This window comes from Ranitomeya variabilis, chromosome 6, assembly GCF_051348905.1.
Source record: "Ranitomeya variabilis isolate aRanVar5 chromosome 6, aRanVar5.hap1, whole genome shotgun sequence".
NCBI lineage: Eukaryota > Metazoa > Chordata > Amphibia > Anura > Dendrobatidae > Ranitomeya > Ranitomeya variabilis.
In genome coordinates, this window is record NC_135237.1 from 138,719,579 (window position 1) to 138,738,764 (window position 19,186).

Consider the following 19,186-nt stretch of genomic DNA (forward strand, 5'->3'; position numbering starts at 1 on the left):
AAGTCATACCCATAATTTCTGCGTGTTGCTCTGCATGCTTCCGTTCCATTTCTTAGTACATAAGCTGCCATTGATCTGTGTGTTGTCTATATATGGTCCGTTTTACCCAAAGATGGCACATGGACTGAAAATGGGCTCTACTGAACCCGATCGAATGCGAGTTTTGGCCAGTCAGGAAAATTTTGCAATATGCTCGTAGACATAAAACAAATCACAGTGGCCCAAAAAAGCTCAGTCAATGGATCCATAAAACTCCAAGGGTGGTTTGCATGTTAATGACAGGACCAATTTTTACAATTCTGACCACTGTCCCTTTATGAGGTTATAGCTCTGGAACGCTTGCATGGATCCCAGTGATTCTGACAATGTTTTCTTGTGACATATTGTACTTCATGATAGTGGTAAAATTTCCTCGATATTACTAGCGTTTATTTGTGAAAAAATGGAAAGTTGGCGAAAATTTTGAAAATGTCGCAATTTTCCAACTTTAAATTTTCATGCCCTTAAATCATAGAGATATGTCACCCAAAATACTTAATAAGTAACATTTCCCACATGTCTACTTTACATCAGCGCAATTTTGGAACCAACATTTTTTTTTGTTAGGAAGTTATAAGGGTTAAAAGTTGACCAGCGATTTCTCATTTTTACAACACCATTATTTTTTTAGGGACCACATCACATTTGAAGTCACTTTGAGGGGTCTATATGATAGAAAATAACCAAGTGTGACACTATTCTAAAACTGCACCCCTCAATGTGCTCAAAACCACATTCAAGACATTTATTAACCCTTCAGGTGCTTCACAGGAATTTTTGGAATGTTTAAAAAAAAAAATAACATTTAACTTTTTTTTTCACAATTTTTTTTACTTCAGATCCAATTTGTTTTATTTTACCAAGTGTAACAGGAGAAAGTGGACCCCAAAATTTGTTGTACAATTAGTCCTGAGTACGCAGATACCCCATATGTGTGGGGGAGGGGGGACACCACTGTTTGGGCGCTTGGCAGAGCTTGGAAGGGAAGAAGCGCCGTTTGACTTTTCAATGCAAAATTGGCTGGAATTGAGATAGGACGCCATGTCGTGTTTGGAGAGCCCCTGATGTGCCTAAACAGGGGAAACCACCCACAAGTGACTCCATTTTGGAAAGTAGACTCCCTAAGGTACTTATCTAGATTTTTGGTGAGCACTTTGAACCCCCAAATGCTTTACAGAAGTTTATAATGTAGAGCCGTAAGAATTAAAAATCATATTTTTTTCACAAAAATGATATTTTTGCCCCCAATTTTTTATTTTCCCAAGGATAGCAGGAGAAATGGGACCCTGAAAGTTGTTGAGCAATTTGTCCTGAGTACGCTGATACCCCATATGTGGGGGTAAACCTCTGTTTGGCAAATGGCAGAGCTCGGAAGGGAAGGAGCGCCATTTGACTTTTCAATGCAAAATTGACTGGAATTGAGATAGGACGCCACGTCGCGTTTGGAGAGCCCCTGATGTGCCTAAGCAGTGGAAATCCCCCACAAGTGACACCATTTGGGAAAGTTGACCCCCTAAGGAACTTATTTAGATGTGTGGTGAGCACTTTGAACCCCCAAGTGCTTCACAGAAGTTTATAATGTAGAGATGTAAAAATAAAAATCATATTTTTTTCACAAAAATGATTTATTTTGCCCACAATTTTTTATTTTTCCAAGGGTAACAGGAAAAAGTTGTTGTCCAATTTGTCGTGAGTATGCTGATACCCCATATGTGGAGGGAACCAATGTTTGGGCGCATGGCAGAGCTCGGAAGGGAAAGAGCGCCGTTTTGGAATGCAGACTTACTGTAGATGGAATGGTCTGCGGGTGTCAAGTTTGCAGAGCCCCTGATGTACCTAAACAGTAGAAACCGTCCATAAGTGACCCCATATTGGAAACTAGACCCCCCAAAGAACTTATCTAGATGTGTTGTGAGAACTTTGAACCCCAAGTTTTTCACTACAGTTTATAATGCAAAGCCGTGAAAATCAAAAATATTTTTTTTCCACAAAAATTATTTTTTAGCCCCAAGTTTTGTATTTTCCCAAGGGTAACAGGAGAAAATGGACCACAAAGGTTGTTGTCCAATTTGTCCTGAGTACGCTGATACCGCAAATGTGGATGTTAACCACTGTTTGGGCGCAAAGCAGAGCTCGGAAGGGAAGGAGCACTGTTTTACTTTTTTAACGCAGTATTGGCTGTAATTGAGATTGGATGTCATGTCGCGTTTGGAGAGCCCCTGATGTGCCTAAACAGTGGAACCCCCCCAATTCTAACTCCAACCCTAACCCGAACACACCCCTAACCCTGATCCCAACCAGACCCCTAACCCAAACACACCCCTAAACCCAACACACCCCTAACCCTAATCCCAACCCTAACCCTAACCCCAACACACCCCTAACCCCAACACATCCCTAACCCTAATCCCAAACCTAACCATAACCCTAACCACACCCCTAACCCTGACATTCCCCTAATGCTAATTCCAACCCTAATCCCAACTGTAAACGTAATCCAAACCCTAACCTCATCTCTAGCCCCAACTCTTACCCCAACTTTAGCCCCAACCCTATCCCTAACTTTAGTTGTGCCCCAACCCTAACTTTAGGCCTAACCCTAACCTTAATGAGAAAATAGAAATAAATAAGTTTTTTTATTTTATTATTTTTCCCTAACTAAAGAGGTGATGAAGGGGGGTTTGACTTACTATTTATAGTGGGTTTTTATAGCGGGTTTTTGGCAGCTGTCACACACTAAAAGACGCTTTTTATTGCAAAAAATAGTTTTCGCATCACCACATTTTGAGAGTTATAATTTTTCCATATTTTAGCTCACAGAGTCATTTGAGGTCTTGTTGTTTGTGGGACGAGTTGATGTTTTTATTGGTACCATTTTTGGGCACATGACATTTTTTGATCACTTTTTATTACGATTTTTGGGAGGCAGAATGAACAAAAACCAGCAATTCATGATCGTCTTTTGGGTGGGGCATTTATATCGTTCCGCGTGTGGTAAAATTGATAAAGCAGTTTTATTCTTCGGGTCAGTACAATTACAGCGATACCTCATTTATATTTTTTTATGTTTTGGCGCTTTTATACAATAAAAACTATTTTATATAAAAAATTATTATTTTTGCATCGCTTTATTCTGAAAGCTATAACTTCTTTTTTTTTGTTGATGGCACTGTATGGCGGCTCGTTTTTTGCAAGACAAGATGACGTTTTCAGTGGTACCATGTTTATTTATATCTGTCTTTTTGATCGAGTGTTATTCCACTTTTTGTTAGGCGGTATGATGATAAAGCGTTGTTTTTTGTCTCGTTTTTTTTTCTTTATGGTTTTCAGTGAAGGGGTTAACTAGTGGGATAGTTTTATAGGTCGGGTCGTTACGGAAGTGGCGATACTAAGTATGTGTTCTTTTATTGTTCTTTTTTATTTACATAAATTTATTTTTTTGAAAAAATATATATTTTTTTTCTTTATTTAGGAATTAAAAAAATATATTTTTACACATGTTAATTTTTTTTAAACTTTTTTACATTGTCCCAGGGTGGGAAATCACTGTATAAAGTCAGATCGCTGAACTAACACTTTGCAGAGTACTGTGTCAGATCAGTGATCTGACAGGTAGGTAGGAGGCTTCTTAGGGCCTGCTCTCAGCAGGCACTGACAAGCCACCTCCCTGCAGGACCCGGAAGGACCCCGCAGCCATCTTGAGTCCAGGGTCCTGCAGGCAGAAGACCATCGGAACAACGCGATGACATCGCGTTGTTCTGAGGGTCTCAGGGAAGCACGCAGGGAGCTTCCCTATGCCACCAGAACGCTGCGATCTTGTTTGATTGCTGTGTTCTGGGGGTTAAAGTGGCGGGAGCAGTCCGTGACTGCTCCTGGCACATAGTGCCGGGTGTCAGCTGTGATAATCAGCTGATACCTGTCAGCGAGCGGCCACACCCAACCCCGTGAGCGCGGCTGATCGCGTATGACGTACTATCCCATTCATGGGAATTAAGTCCCAGGTCACATGGAGGAGATAGTACGTCCGATGGCAGAAAGGGGTTAAAAAAAAACTTATGTTAGCTATAGCTAACGTACCTTTTAAAACCACATAGAAAAATATTAATTATTTATCCTGCAACCAATGTGGTCTAAGGCCTCCTTCACATGTCTGTGTTTCATGTGTATCCATTTTTTTTCACTGATGCCACACATATCCATTATAATCTATGCTGTTATGTACATGTCCGTGTTTTTACATGCACCGTGTGTCAAAACACACAGAGACATGTCTGTTTATTTTTCCAACAGAACGGATGACAAAGGCCAATACAAGTCTATGGGACCAGGAAAAACATGTACAGCACACGGATGGCATCTGTGTACTTTAGGCTTTATGGCTACTCACATGATAATATTAGAAAAAAAGGGGAACAGCACAACTTTCACTTATCTCTGGGTGCAAAGCCTCCAGGTAACCCGTCCACCGGTTATCCAAAGTCCATAGATTCAAAAAAGAAGAAGGCAGCACTCCATTTTTTCTTTCAAACTGTGCAGAGTTTAATCAGGCCCACATGTCTGTACGACGTTTCGGCTCTGAATGAGCCTTTCTCAAGCAGTGGGTACAACATTTCACTGCATATATATATAGTCTTAAAACCATAACAGTCCTTAATTACAACCATTTGTGAATGATAAAGTGCATGTGTTACACAGTACATATCTAAACCAATCATATATATTATAAAGTGCCTTCATGCATAGTTATGTGCATCATCACGTGTTTGTGCACCCAAACGTAAGCCTATCTAATATATAATTGCCTAGAATACTACTTCCTGCAATTTGTGCCAACTTCCGTGGCTTTGTCCGGAGCTATTGTCCGGAGCTATTGTCCGGAGCTAATGTCCGGAGCTAATGTCCGGAGCTAATGTCCGGAGATAAGTGACGTCACCAGTGTCCTACACCCAGGCAGAGCACAGTGGCCCCAGGCAGAGCACAGGGGCCCCAGGCAGAACATGGGGCCCCAGGCAGAGCACAGGGGCCCCAGGCAGCATATGGGGCCCCAGGCAGAGCACAGGGGCCCCAGGCAGAGCACAGTGGCCCCAGGCAGAGCACAATGGCCCCAGGCAGAGCACACACCAAATCGGAGGCAGAGGGGCCCCGCCAACCAAATCGGAGGCCGAGGAGCCCCGCCCACCAAATCGGAGGCCGAGGGTCCCCGCCCACCAAATCGGAGGCCGAGGGTCCACACCATCCAAATCGGAGGCCGAGGGGCCCCGTCCACCAAATCGGAGGCCGACGGGCCCCACCCACCAAAGCGGAGGCCGAGGGTCCCCGCCCACCAAATCGGAGGCCGAGGGTCCCCGCCCACCAAATCGGAGGCCGAGGGTCCCCGCCCACCAAATCGGAGGCCGAGGGGCCCCACCAACCAAATCGGAGGCCGAGGAGCCCCGCCCACCAAATCGAAGGTCGAGGGGCCCCGCCCACGAAAGCGGAGGCCGAGGGTCCCCGCACACCAAATCGGAGGCAGAGGGACCCCGCCCACCAAATCGGAGGCCGAGGGGCCCCGCCCACCAAAGCGGAGGCCGAGGGTCCCCGACCACCAAATCGGAGGCCGAGGGTCCCTGCCCACCAAATCGGAGGCCGAGGGTCCCCGCCCACCAAATCGGAGGCCGAGGGTCCCCGCCCACCAAATTGGAGGCCGAGAGTCCCCGCCCACCAAATCGGAGGCTGAGGGGCCCCGCCCACCAAATCGGAGGCCGAGGGTCCCCGCCCACCAAATCGGAGGCCGATGGGCCCCGCCCACCAAATCGGAGGCCGATGGGCCCCGCCCACCAAATCGGAGGCCGAGGGTCCCCGCCCACCAAATCGGAGGCCGAGGGTCCCCGCCCACCAAATCGGAGGCCGAGGGTCCACACCAACCAAATCGGAGGCCGAGGGGCCCCGCCCACCAAATCGAAGGCCGAGGGGCCCCGCCCACCAAAGCGGAGGCCGAGGGTCCCCGCACACCAAATCGGAGGCTGAGGGACCCCGCCCACCAAATCGGAGGCCGAGGGTCCCCGCCCACCAAAGCGGAGGCCGAGGGTCCCCGACCACCAAATCGGAGGCCGAGGGTCCCTGCCCACCAAATCGGAGGCCGAGGGTCCCCGCCCACCAAATCGGAGGCCGAGGGTCCCCGCCCACCAAATCGGAGGCCGAGAGTCCCCGCCCACCAAATCGGAGGCCGAGGGGCCCCGCCAACCAAATCGGAGGCCGAGGGGCCCCGCCAACCAAATCGGAGGCCGAGGAGCCCCGCCCACCAAATCGAAGGCCGAGCGGCCCCGCCCACCAAAGCGGAGGCCGAGGGGCCCGGCCCCACCCACCAAAGCGGAGGCCGAGGGGCCCCGACCACCACATCGGAGGCCGAGGGGCCCCGCCCACCAAATCGGAGGCCGAGGGTCCCCGCCCACCAAATCGGAGGCCGAGGGTCCCCGCCCACCAAATCGGAGGCAGAGGGACCCCGCCCACCAAAGCGGAGGCCGAGGGGCCCCACCCACCAAAGCGGAGGCCGAGGGTCCCCGCCCACCAAATCGGAGGTCGAGGGTCCCCGCCCACCAAATCGGAGGCCGAGGGTCCCCGCCCACCAAATCGGAGGCCGGTCCCCGCCCACCAAATCGGAGGCCGAGGGTCCCCACCCACCAAATCGGAGGACGAGGGGCCCCACCAACCAAATCGGAGGCCGAGGAGCCCCGCCCACCAAAAGTAAGTGCGGCCCCAAAAGTAAGTGCGCCCCCGGGTGCAAAAGTAAGTGCGCCCCCGGGTGCAAAAGTAAGTGCGCCCCCGGGTGCAAAAGTAAGTGCGCCCCCGGGTGCAAAAGTAAGTGCGCCCCCGGGTGCAAAAGTAAGTGCGCCCCCGGGTGCAAAAGTAAGTGCGCCCCCGGGTGCAAAAGTAAGTGCGCCTCCGGGTGCAAAAGTAAGTGCGCCCCCGGGTGCAAAAGTAAGCGCGCCCCCTGCCCCGGGTGCAAAAGTAAGCGCGCCCCCCAGTCCCGTGTGTGAAAAGTGCTGCTGTAAAGCTGGTAGCGCTGTTCAAGCACCATGTATTTCCTTCAGGAAATGCCCATCTAATATATAATTGCCTAGAATACTACTTCCTGCAATTTGTGCCAACTTCCGTGGCTTTGTCCGGAGCTAATGTCCGGAGCTAATGTCCGGAGCTAATGTCCGGAGATAAGTGACGTCACCAGTGTCCTACACCCAGGCAGAGCACAGGGGCCCCAGGCAGCATATGGGGCCCCAGGCAGAGCACAGTGGCCCCAGGCAGCATATGGGGCCCCAGGCAGAGCACAGGGGCCCCAGGCAGCATATGGGGCCCCAGGCAGAGCACAGTGGTCCCAGGCAGAGCACAGGGGCCCCAGGCAGCCTATGGGGCCCCAGGCAGAGCACAGGGGCCCCAGGCAGCCTATGGGGCCCCAGGCAGAGCACAGGGGCCCCAGGCAGCATATGGGGCCCCAGGCAGAGCACAGTGGCCCCAGGCAGAGCACAGGGGCCCCAGGCAGAACATGGGGCCCCAGGCAAAGCACAGGGGCCCCAGGCAGAGCACAGGGGCCCCAGGCAGCATATGGGGCCCCAGGCAGAGCACAGTGGCCCCAGGCAGAGCACAGGGGCCCCAGGCAGAACATGGGGCCCCAGGCAGAGCACAGGGGCCCCAGGCAGAGCACAGGGGCCCCAGGCAGCATATGGGGCCCCAGGCAGAGCACAGGGGCCCCAGGCAGCATATGGGGCCCCAGGCAGAGCACAGTGGCCCCAGGCAGCATATGGGGCCCCAGGCAGAGCACAGTGGCCCCAGGCAGAGCACAGTGGCCCCAGGCAGAGCACAGGGGCCCCAGGCAGCAAATGGGGCCCCAGGCAGAGCACAGTGGTCCCAGGCAGAGCACAGGGGCCCCAGGCAGCTTATGGGGCCCCAGGCAGAGCACAGTGGCCCCAGGCAGAACATGGGGCCCCAGGCAGAGCACAGTGGCCCCAGGCAGAGCACAGTGGCCCCAGGCAGAGCACAGGGCCCCAGGCAGAGCACAGGGGCCCCAGGCAGAGCACAGGGGCCCCAGGCAGAGCACAGGGGCCCCAGGCAGAGCACAGGGGCCCCAGGCAGCATATGGGGCCCCAGGCAGAGCACAGGGGCCCCAGGCAGCATATGGGGCCCCAGGCAGAGCACAGGGGCCCCAGGCAGCATATGGGGCCCCAGGCAGAGCACAGCGATATTTTGGACCACTGTGCGGTGTTTCAGACCCCCTGTGTGATGTCTGGGGCCCTGTTCTTAAGTATATTAAAGATTAAAGTAACGTATATTAAAGTATATTATAGATCAAATTTGACACGTTTATGAGCACCATTGAGTGATATACTCAAGAATGACATAATTTTTCAACATTTTATGGTTTCAAACTGTAAACACTCAGAGTTTTTTTTTACTTCAACCAGAAAACCTTAACGGTTCATAAAAAAACTTGACTGTTCAGGATATGATAAAAGTCATAGTATTCTGAATCTTTAACTTATAAAGATACCTTTACATGGGGTGATTATTGGTTCCAGAGAGGCTTTCGGCCGATAATCGTACACATGGCTGGTGACAGGACAATACAATATAAACGTTCAAAGGTAAACACTGATAACATTAAAATCTAATATATAATTGCCTAGAATACTACTTCCGGCAATTTGTGCCAACTTCCGTGGCTTTGTCCGGAGATAATGTCCGGAGATAAGTGACGTCACCAGCGTCCTACACCCGCTCAGGGTGGACAAAGATATATGCCTTCGTGGTGCGCGGCACTTTTCTGATTGGTTGCCGCCTGCCGCGAGCGACCAATCAGAAATGTGCCGTACTGTCAAGAATTGTCAAGAGCTGGTGAGTGCAGCCATTTTTTGTTCTTTCTTACTATTATTTATTAATTGTATTATTCTTACATTTGAATAAATAAAGTATATATGGATTCTAGACTCCCGATTCTTTAGAATCGGGCTGCCATCTAGTCAATCATATTATTTTAGTTATTTACTTATTCTTACCGCCGGAGATGTTTGCTAGTAATGGAGGACACCATAATGACTTTCGGCGTTTCCAAAAGTCTACTGCTCATGTCTGTGACGTCACATCACTGTGCTAGGCTGTGGACCAATCACAGGTATCAGCGCATGCGCAGAAGCACTAAATTTCGCCATCTTTGTGGTGGCACTTTCTATTAGACTATTCTGTGAGACCAGCATCTATTTTTTAAGGGGGCGGCGCTTGCGCAAACAGCGCTAAATTACACCGCATAATAAAATATTTTTAGCTGTGTTGTCTCAGCCCGGTGACACATTAATACCAGTAACTGGCATCCACCGCATAGTGCATGGTAACATAGGATGCATATGTGCAACAGAAATAACTGCACTATGCGGTGGATTTACAAATATAACATCCTGCAATATGGTAAATAAAGAGTCTTACATGCCAGTTACTGGTATTAATGTGTGACCGGGCTGAGACAACACAGCTAAAAATATTTTATTATGCGGTGTAATTTAGCGCTGTTTGCGCAAGCGCCGCCCCCTTAAAAAATAGATGCTGGTCTCACAGAATAGTCTAATAGAAAGTGCCACCACAAAGATGGCGAAATTTAGCGCTTCTGCGCATGCGCTGATACCTGTGATTGGTCCACAGCCTAGCACAGTGATGTGACGTCACAGACATGAGCAGTAGACTTTTGGAAACGCCGAAAGTCATTATGGTGTCCTCCATTACTAGCAAACATCTCCGGCGGTAAGAATAAGTAAATAACTAAAATAATATGATTGATAGGCTTACGTTTGGGTGCACAAACACGTGATGATGCACATAACTATGCACGAAGGCACTTTATAATATACGGTATATGATTGGTTTAGATATGTACTGTGTAACACATGCACTATATCATTCACAAATGGTTGTAATTAAGGACTGTTATGGTTTTAAGACTATATATATGCAGTGAAATGTTGTACCCACTGCTTGAGAAAGGCTCATTCAGAGCCGAAACGTCGTACAGATATGTGGGCCTGATTAAACTCTGCACAGTTTGAAAGAAAAAATGGAGTGCTGCCTTCTTCTTTTTTGAATCTACTCAGATGATAAGTGAGAAGAATTAACAGCAGACAATTTATCTGTATCATAATTAGATTATTTTATGATCATCGGGGAATATTCTACTTCCATCCACATTATCTAGGCAGCTACAAGTTGTTTTATTAATGGTAGGATTGAAATTGCCTGGAAAAAATATTCATAAATAAATGCTCATGAGTAGTTGTGTGGAAAGAATCCAATAACTGGAGAGAGAGATCTTGCTTTCGTTCACACTATGGCCATTGGTAATATGGAGACCTTCCAGTGTGCCATATCATCATTGAGTTCATGCAGTGTAGAGAATAGCTCCTGTGTACAGAAACATCAATATTACACTTACATGTACGTATCTCAGTGGTGTTAAACTGACTGAAGTATTCGGGAAAGATGGGTAGGGCAAATTTAGTTTTGCCAAATAGAACTGATATGACTAAATTATTTATCGATATGGCTAATACATCAGTATGAAGAGGAGAGATGGGTACCATAAGGCCCACCAAGCCTTTAATTCTGGATGGACTATCTGGCTCTACTAAAAAGACCAATGCTGTTGGGGCCCAATTATATGGGCAGATTATTGGGAAACGAGCGTTCGTAAGGAGACTTGGTTGCAATTATCGGACCTTCTAAGCAGGCCAGCCAACTACATTTTGAAAACCAAATTGAAAAGAGTTCTTCACCTCTTCATGAGAACATCATAATTTTCTCATGAAGGTAGCCAGGGGATCAGCTGAGTACTTGGTGTCTGTAATATGTGACCAAGTTCACCAGAGCAAGAGACCCTTTGTATTAGCATCTCAAGGTTCCAAGTGACATGCGATTGCCCGCACTCTTATCAGGTCATATTCTCCAGTAGGGCAAATGGGAAGTGGTTATCTCATGGAGTTATATACACTGCTTAAAAAAACTTTTTCTTTTGTACTCTTATCTGTTTGTTACTGAATTAATGAACTTTAGAAATATTTCTTGTTGCAGATCTTGCTTTATTTGTATTTCAGAAGCCTGTAATAAAATTAATTCTTTTGACATATTGAAAGAGTCTATTTTCACAGCAACTTGAAGCTGATCTAGCCCTGATAAAAATTGTACCTTTCCAAATCTGTTGTTGCATTTGCCAGAAATAGTTTGTTATTTAATTATGCTAATGAAGTGCCCAGTGCTCCCTTGACACGGTAAGCAGGTTAGTGCACCTTGTCACCCACTTGTTCTCAATCTATTTCTACCCACGTCTTTCTTGAGTGCCCTCCTCTGGCTCCTTTAAAGCCAGAACTGTCAGAGATGAATGAAAATCAAGTAAGTGAGAAGGTGACATGATCTCCTTGGCCATGCCTAGAGTGTAAAAAGCACCTCATTAGCATATCCAATTACGGACACTGGTTTTTTTCTCATAACCAGATTTTCTGTGATGTGGCCTCTTTGTGAAGATCGAAAGGTGTGATTGTAGATTTTTATAACCTTTAAGCCTGGAAATCCATTGTCAAAAGTAATGATTGATTCAGCTTACCAGTGGCTATAAAAGGGATTTTGCATATTTGACCTTTTGCTCTGCAGCCTTCTCCTATCATTATTATCTCCCCATTGGATTTAATATATATATATTTCTATCCTTTGGTCTCACATCACATTGGAGGGGAGGGCCTGAGACGCTGTGTAAAGTGTATCACATATTATCACACGTTATTACCAGCCATCTGGCCTTCTGTTTCTTACCCTATCTCTTATAGGGAGGAGCTAGGAGACTAGGGAGAGCCATCGCACGAGCGGGGGCGCCATTCTCGATCTCTACCAGGGTGCCAACCTCCGCATCTAGGTAGGTTGATCTTTAGGGTATTCTTTGTAGCTTGTAGGGTTAGTCCACATATATCTATACACCCTTCTAGCTAGTGATTGGATATCACATGTGTTAATCACTTTCATTTTTATATCCTAAAAATTATGTATGCCGCCTAGTGTTTATCGATAATTGTTATAGGGGATTTTTTGATTCCCCCTTTTTTTTTTCTTAGCTGACTTATTAGATAGGGCATTTTCTATTTTATTCCTTATTTTTGGGTTTTGTTGTTATCTAATAAAGTATCTTAATTTTGTGGGGTTTTTTTCTTCTGTTAGACTATAAAAGGGATTGTCCTGAATATTGTATGGAGTTCAATTATTCATCCCATAGATCATCAAAATAATACCCATTCACTGTTTTGGTTTTGTTAACAGTTTTCATTAATTGGTTTTTACTCTTGTACATTAAAGGGAAACTGTTACCCTTTTGAGTTATTAATATGGGCATACAGGTTGTACAGTATATAGCTGATATTAGTCATACATGTACTGTATACATCATGGATGTGGCCTCGTTCACTAAAAATCATCTTTTTATATCTTCGATCTTTCAGGTTATGTGGCATAGGCTATCAGGAAAATATGACTGGCTCCAGTCTTCATTATACAAGATTTCTTCTCTCCTTCTCTTTAGTGTCTGGAGCGCCCCCAGACGCAGGGCCGAGGGGTACCCGGTACCGGGCCTCTCTGTCTCAGTTCTGGGGTCGTCACGGTGGCTAGGCCCGGACCGTGACCCTGCTAAGGGGCGTCCAATGAAAGGGGTAGGTGATGATGTGGGGTGCAGGGTGCGATGAATAACGAGGACACAGGGTTGCAGTCTCTTTACCTCTTTACTGAAGGCTTCAGGATCCTCAGTCCAGAGTATGGTTAACAGGGCTGTCTGAGACCGGCCGGTCCGATGGCACCTCCAGAGTTCCCGTTGCAGGTGGAAATCTGTGTCTTCCTTCTAGCGCTTGTGTGTTGTAGTCCTTCCCTGCTGAGCACCACGGGATAGTCCTCACAACTGTTGTGTCTGTTTCTGATGTTCCCTCACAACTGATTCTGATGTTCTTCTCCATCCCCCAGTTGATATGGCTAGGACGCACCCGTATGACGGGTAGGCCTGGAGTTCTTCCGGGACCCTAGTGTCGCCCCTCTCCCACTGTTGCCCCCTATGTCTGCTTAGGTGATTTAGGTGAGACAGCCCGCCTATAACTGACTGTCCTGCCGTTGGTTTGAAGTAGGGCTTGGAGCCAGTACTTCCTCGGCGTTTCTGGCCACCGGCTACGCGCCTCAGTAGGATGTTGCCTCGATCTTACAGCACGACTCCTACTTGTGTTTTCTCCTTGTTGCGTTGATCTAGTTTCTCACTCAGCACAATAAACCTCGCTTCTTGTCCTTTCTTGGGGTACCGCCGCAATGAAGTGCAGGCGCGGTCCCGTAACGTTCTTTCTGTTCGCTAGGCCTCTGTCAGGATCCCACCCCTGACAGGGACCCCCCTGAATCTTCCCCTGCAACACCCTCTGCCACAGATTGTTGCCTGGTTCCAACCCAGTCAGCTTCTCACTAACTTCCTATCTAACCCCCAGTTTTACCAGACTGTGAGGAGTGGCCTAATACATAGCACCCTTAGCTCCCCTGGAGGCCAGACTGTGAAGTGTATTGGTGTCTGTGATACCTGGTCAGGTGAACTCCTTCAGTGCCATCAGACGTACCATAGCTCCCCTTAGTGGCGGAGCAACAGTACTGCAACAACCAGGACTCTGGGGCGCTGCATGTCCCTTTGACATCATGTGCAGGGCCAGAATTCCCACAATTGCGTATTCTGCCTGCCATCTCTCCTCTGTTCTGTGGGGAATTAACATTTACTGTGCGCCCAAGATCACTGGGACCGGATATTATGCTGCAGCACTTTACATGTTAAAGGGAACTTGTACAGACTATAAAAGACATTATAGCAATAATCACATAAATCTACAGATATCACTAGGAGTGAAGGCCCTCCTCGCAAGATTACAATCTATGATGAAATGGGAGAGACACGAAAGGTGAATAATAACAGTTGCTTGTATTGTATGTGTAGGGGGTATGAAATATTACGTTTATACCTTTACCTTTCTCGTTCATCCCGGTGCCGTATATTATCAGTGTTTGTATATTTGTTAACATATGATGTTACTGCTACACGATTTAGTGTATTACCACTCCTATATAATGGTACTGCTACACTGTTATGTGCATTACTGTGTCTTGCTAAATGTAAATATGTGTAATGTTATACTGTTGTAATGCTGCTATGTAGAGTGTATAGAGTAAGTGTAGCTATTGGATTGGCCACTAGATGGGGGCATTAAAAGTTACAGAGCTTCCAGCTAGTGAGTAGTGTAGGAAATGGTTAACATAGGATGGGCTGCTGTGTGGTAAGCTAGGAACGTTCCCTTAGGTAGTCAGAAGGGCCTAAGCGCCCGAAGCATCCATAAGGGCTCTAGGCCCAGGACACCGCAGCAGCCACATAACGTTTCAAGTGGAGAACACAGCCATTCAGAGTCCTATAGGGACAGAAGGACGATGTACAGCAGCAGAGTCACAGTAGCTTGGAGTGGATGAAAGGAAGCGGTCCGGGAAAGTACAGGGCGCAGATGGCTCAAGATGTGGCAGATCATTGCATGGGCAGATGTTCTCAGATCCAGTGTGAAGCGAATGAGGGAAACCCCAGAAATAGTGAGTCTGGACAAGGAGAACGCTGCGGAACCTCCTAAGGCATTATTACCCCGTAATGTACTGAAGGATGTGGAACTGAGTACAGGGAAGATGCAGGATGTGTACTGTATGGAGCCTGATGTTTATGCTGATTCTGACAACAATGTGCTGCAAAGTGTATCAAGTAAAGTTCTTTGTTTTGCATTTGAACTGGACTGTGTCTCAATTCTTGTGAAGTCGATTACAGAAAGTCCACAGCACTGCAGAGGAGTCCCTGACGGTGTGGTGAGAGAAGACACAGGTATGCTGATGGAAGAACATTATTTTTCTCTGAGGGGAGGCCAGGACACAAAGGCCCTAGTGTCCTCAGCCATATCTACGGTCCTGGCTGAACCTTACATATGATCCAGCCATCAATATAATAAATAGGGTGCTCATTAGAGAAGAGTGAGCATGCTCGCCACTACTCGAGATGCTCAGAGCTCGCCGAGTATTTCCAGGGTTGGTCGGTGGGAGCTCGGGTCCCCGCTCTGCATGTTTTGCACTCTTCAGAGAGCCAATGAACATGCAGGGATTGTCTGTCGCACACTGTAATGCTGCAACCATGTTGGTTGTGGCATTACAGTGATTGGCTGGCCGCACAGCATCATCAGGTCTATATCAGACCAGGCACCGCCATGCTCGTCACAGTCTACTCTGGAATCAAGCAGTGTAGACATAGTTGCTGCTGGGTTAGGGAGAGATTTGCTTGTGTCTTAGTAAGTGTAGGTATACCACAATATATTAGACACATATCCATCTCCACTAACAGTCCTCCTGAGGACTAATCCAGCTGCATAGACATCAGTAGTAGGCAGGCAGGTAGGCAGTGTATGTGGCAGACTGTGGTGCATATAGCAAGAGGGTCCATTCCAGTTCTGTCTGCTGCTTTTACAGATATTTCTAGATATAGCCCCAGGTGTTGTGAATTCCGTTCTCGGGCTCCCTCCTGTGGTCATGAGTGGTACTGTGTGAGTTTGTTCTTGGGCTCCCTCTGGTGGCCTTTAGCGATATGGCTGGGCTCAGCTGCTTCATTTCCTGCTATGCTGGGCCTATTTAACTCACCTGGACCTTCATTTGTTGCCTGCTGTCGGTGTATTCAGTCCTGATTCTGAGTTCTCCTGAATATTCCTTGTGACCAGTCTCCTGCTGGAGAAGCTAAGTTTGCTTGTTCATTTTGCTCATTATTTCCTTGAAAACGTTTCTCAGTATATGATGAGTTCAGTCCAGCTTGCTTTTATGTGATTCTTTGCTTGCTGGTTAGTTCTGGGGTGCAGAGTGCGCCCCTCACATCGTGAGTCGGTGTGGGGGTTCTTGTATTCTCTGCGTGGTTTATTTTTGATAGTTTTTGTACTGACCGCACAGATTCCTATCTATTTTCTGTCTATCTAGTGTTAGCGGGCCTCATTTGCTAAACCTGTTTCATTTCTACGTTTGTATTTTCCCCTTAACTCAGAGTCACCGTTATTATTTGTGGGGGGCTGTCTATAACTTTGGGGTTATTTCTCTGAGGCAAGTGAGGTCTTTGCTTTCTCTCTAGGGGCAGTCAGTTTCTCAGGCCGTGAAGAGGCGTCTAGGTTTTTAGGTAACGCTCCACGGCTGCCTTTAGTGTGTTGGATAGGATCAGGATTGCGGTCAGTATAGCTTCCACATCCCCAGAACTTGTCCCAAAATTCTGGTTATATGTATCAGGTCAGTTTTGAGATCCTACCACCGGATCATAACAGTACAGCAGGCCACAAAGTGTTAATGCAGCAGAAGAGGGAGGATAGAAATCCTGAAGTCATTTTTTTTTTTTCTCTGCATTGTGTTTAGCCTCTCTCCTCCCCTTAATCTCTGGGTGGTTCTGAACCCAGCTGCAGATATGGACATTCAGAGTCTGTCTTCTAGTGTGGATCATCTCACTGCAAGGGTACAGGGCATTCAGGATTATGTAGTCCGCAGTCCTATGTCAGAGCATAAAATACCAATTCCTGAGCTGTTCTCCGGAGATAGATCTAGGTTTTTGAACTTTAAGAATAATTGTAAGTTATTCCTTTCTCTGAGACCTCGCTCCTCTGGTGATTCTGTTCAACAAGTTAAAATTGTTATTTCTTTGTTACGGGGTGACCCTCAAGATTGGGCATTCTCTCTGACGCCAGGAGATCCTGCATTGCTAAATGTGGATGCGTTTTTTCTGGCGCTTGGAGTGCTTTATGAGGAACCTAATCTGGTAGACCAAGCAGAGAAGGTTTTGCTGGCTCTCTCTCAGGGTCAAGATGAAGAAGAGGTTTACTGTCAGAAGTTTAGGAAGTGGTCTGTGCTCACTCAATGGAATGAGTGCGCCCTGGCGGCGATTTTCAGAAAGGGTCTTTCTGAGGCCCTTAAAGATGTTATGGTGGGGTTCCCCACGCCTGCAGGTCTGAATGAGTCAATGTCTTTGGCCATTCAGATTGATCGGCGTTTGCGGGAGCGCAAACCTGTGCACCATCTGGCGGTATTTTCTGAGCAGAAACCTGAGCCTATGCAATGTGACAGGATTCTGACCAGAGTTGAACGGCAAAACCACAGACGTCAGAATGGGTTGTGCTTTTACTGTGGTGATTCTACTCATGTTATCTCAGAGTGTTCTAAGTGCACAAAAAGGTTTGCCAAGTCTGTCACCATTGGTACTGTACAACCTAAATTCATTTTGTCTGTTACTTTGATTTGCTCTCTGTCATCCTACTCAGTTATGGCTTTTGTGGATTCAGGTGCCGCCCTGAATTTGATGGATTTGTCATTTGCCAGGAGCTGTGGTTTTATCTTGGAGCCTTTACAATTCCCTATCCCACTAAAGGGAATTGATGCTACGCCATTGGCCAAGAATAAACCTCAGTACTGGACCCAAGTGACCATGTGCATGGCTCCTGCACATCAGGAGGTGATTCGCTTTCTTGTGCTACATAATTTGCATGATGTTGTCGTGTTGGGTCTGCCATGGCTGCAGGCTCATAATCCAGTCCTGGATTGGAAAGCAATGTCTGTGTCAAGTTGGGGTTGCCTGGGAATTCATGGCGATGCTCCTTTGGTGTCAATTGCTTCTTCTACTCCTTCTGAAGTCCCTGAATTTTTGTCGGATTACCAGGATGTATTTGATGAGCCCAAATCCAGTGCCCTACCTCTTCATAGGGATTGTGATTGTGCTATAAATCTGATTCCTGGTAGTAAGTTCCCTAAGGGACGACTCTTTAATTTATCTGTACCAGAACATGCCGCTATGCGGAGTTATATAAAGGAGTCCTTGGAGAAGGGGCATATTAGCCCGTCCTCGTCCCCTTTGGGTGGGGGGTTCTTTTTTGTGGCCAAGAAGGATGGTTCTCTGAGACCCTGTATAGATTATCGCCTTCTAAATAACATCACGGTCAAATTTCAGTACCCCTTGCCACTGTTGTCCGATCTGTTTGCCCGGATTAGGGGGGCCAGTTGGTTCACCAAGATAGATCTTCGAGGAGCGTATAATCTTGTGCGCATAAAGCAGGGCGATGAATGGAAAACAGCATTAGGTAAGACAATCTAAACCTACTCCCTATTCACTTGAAACAGAACAAATACACACCATATGTATCTGTATAATCTGTATCCTGGCTGCTGCATTCACTCACCGCCCTTGCATAAACTCTTTAAACTCCATCCATATCGGCCCCTCTGTCCTTGCCTCTCCTATGTATAGCACTCATGCTCTGTTCACTTTGCTTAACAGCGCAGATCCATTCAGTCCCACCATCCAACACAAAAGACGCTCTCACAAATCACTTAACCATCTGCTCACTCTTTCTATCCTCCTTCTCCTAGTCGCTGGAGACATCTCTCCAAACCCCAGCCCCCATGTTATAGCCAGTCAAACCTCCCAACTGCTACACCCAGAAACCCCTCTAACCTTATTAATATTCCATGCATGCCTTCTGTCTCTTTCAATTGTGCTCTTTGGAATTCTCGCTCTGTGTGTAATAAACTCTCCTTCACCCATGATTACTTCCTTTCTAAGGCTCTTAATCTCCTGGCTCTTACTGAAACCTGGATCCAGCAGTCAGACACAACCGCTGCTGCTGCTCTCTCCTATGGTGGACTACACTTTTCTCATACCCCAAGATCAGACAACAGAGCAGGTGGAGGCGTTGGGCTGCTCCTTTCACCCAAATGTACCTTCCAAGTTATCCCCCAAGTACCCTCACTTGTATTCCCTTCCTTTGAAGTCCATGCTGTCAGACTCTACGTCCCCTTCTCCATGCGAGTGGCGGTGGTGTATCGTCCTCCTGGCCCCTCTCATCAGTTACTGGATCACTTTGCCACCTGGCTTCCACACTTTCTCTCCTGTGACACCCCCACCCTTATCATGGGTGATTTCAACATCCCCATTGCTTCTCCCCTTTCCCCGTCTGCTTCTCACCTTTTATCTCTAACCTCCTCTTTCGGCCTCTCGCAGCATACTAACTCTCCAACGCATGAAGATGGAAACTCCCTTGACTTG

General features: G+C 47.4%; 1 pseudogene; it reads right to left on the bottom strand.

Annotated features, from left to right (window-relative positions):
- The window catches only part of LOC143783233 (uncharacterized), a 151,757-nt pseudogene that overhangs the window by 8,383 nt on the left and 124,188 nt on the right, over positions 1-19,186 (bottom strand).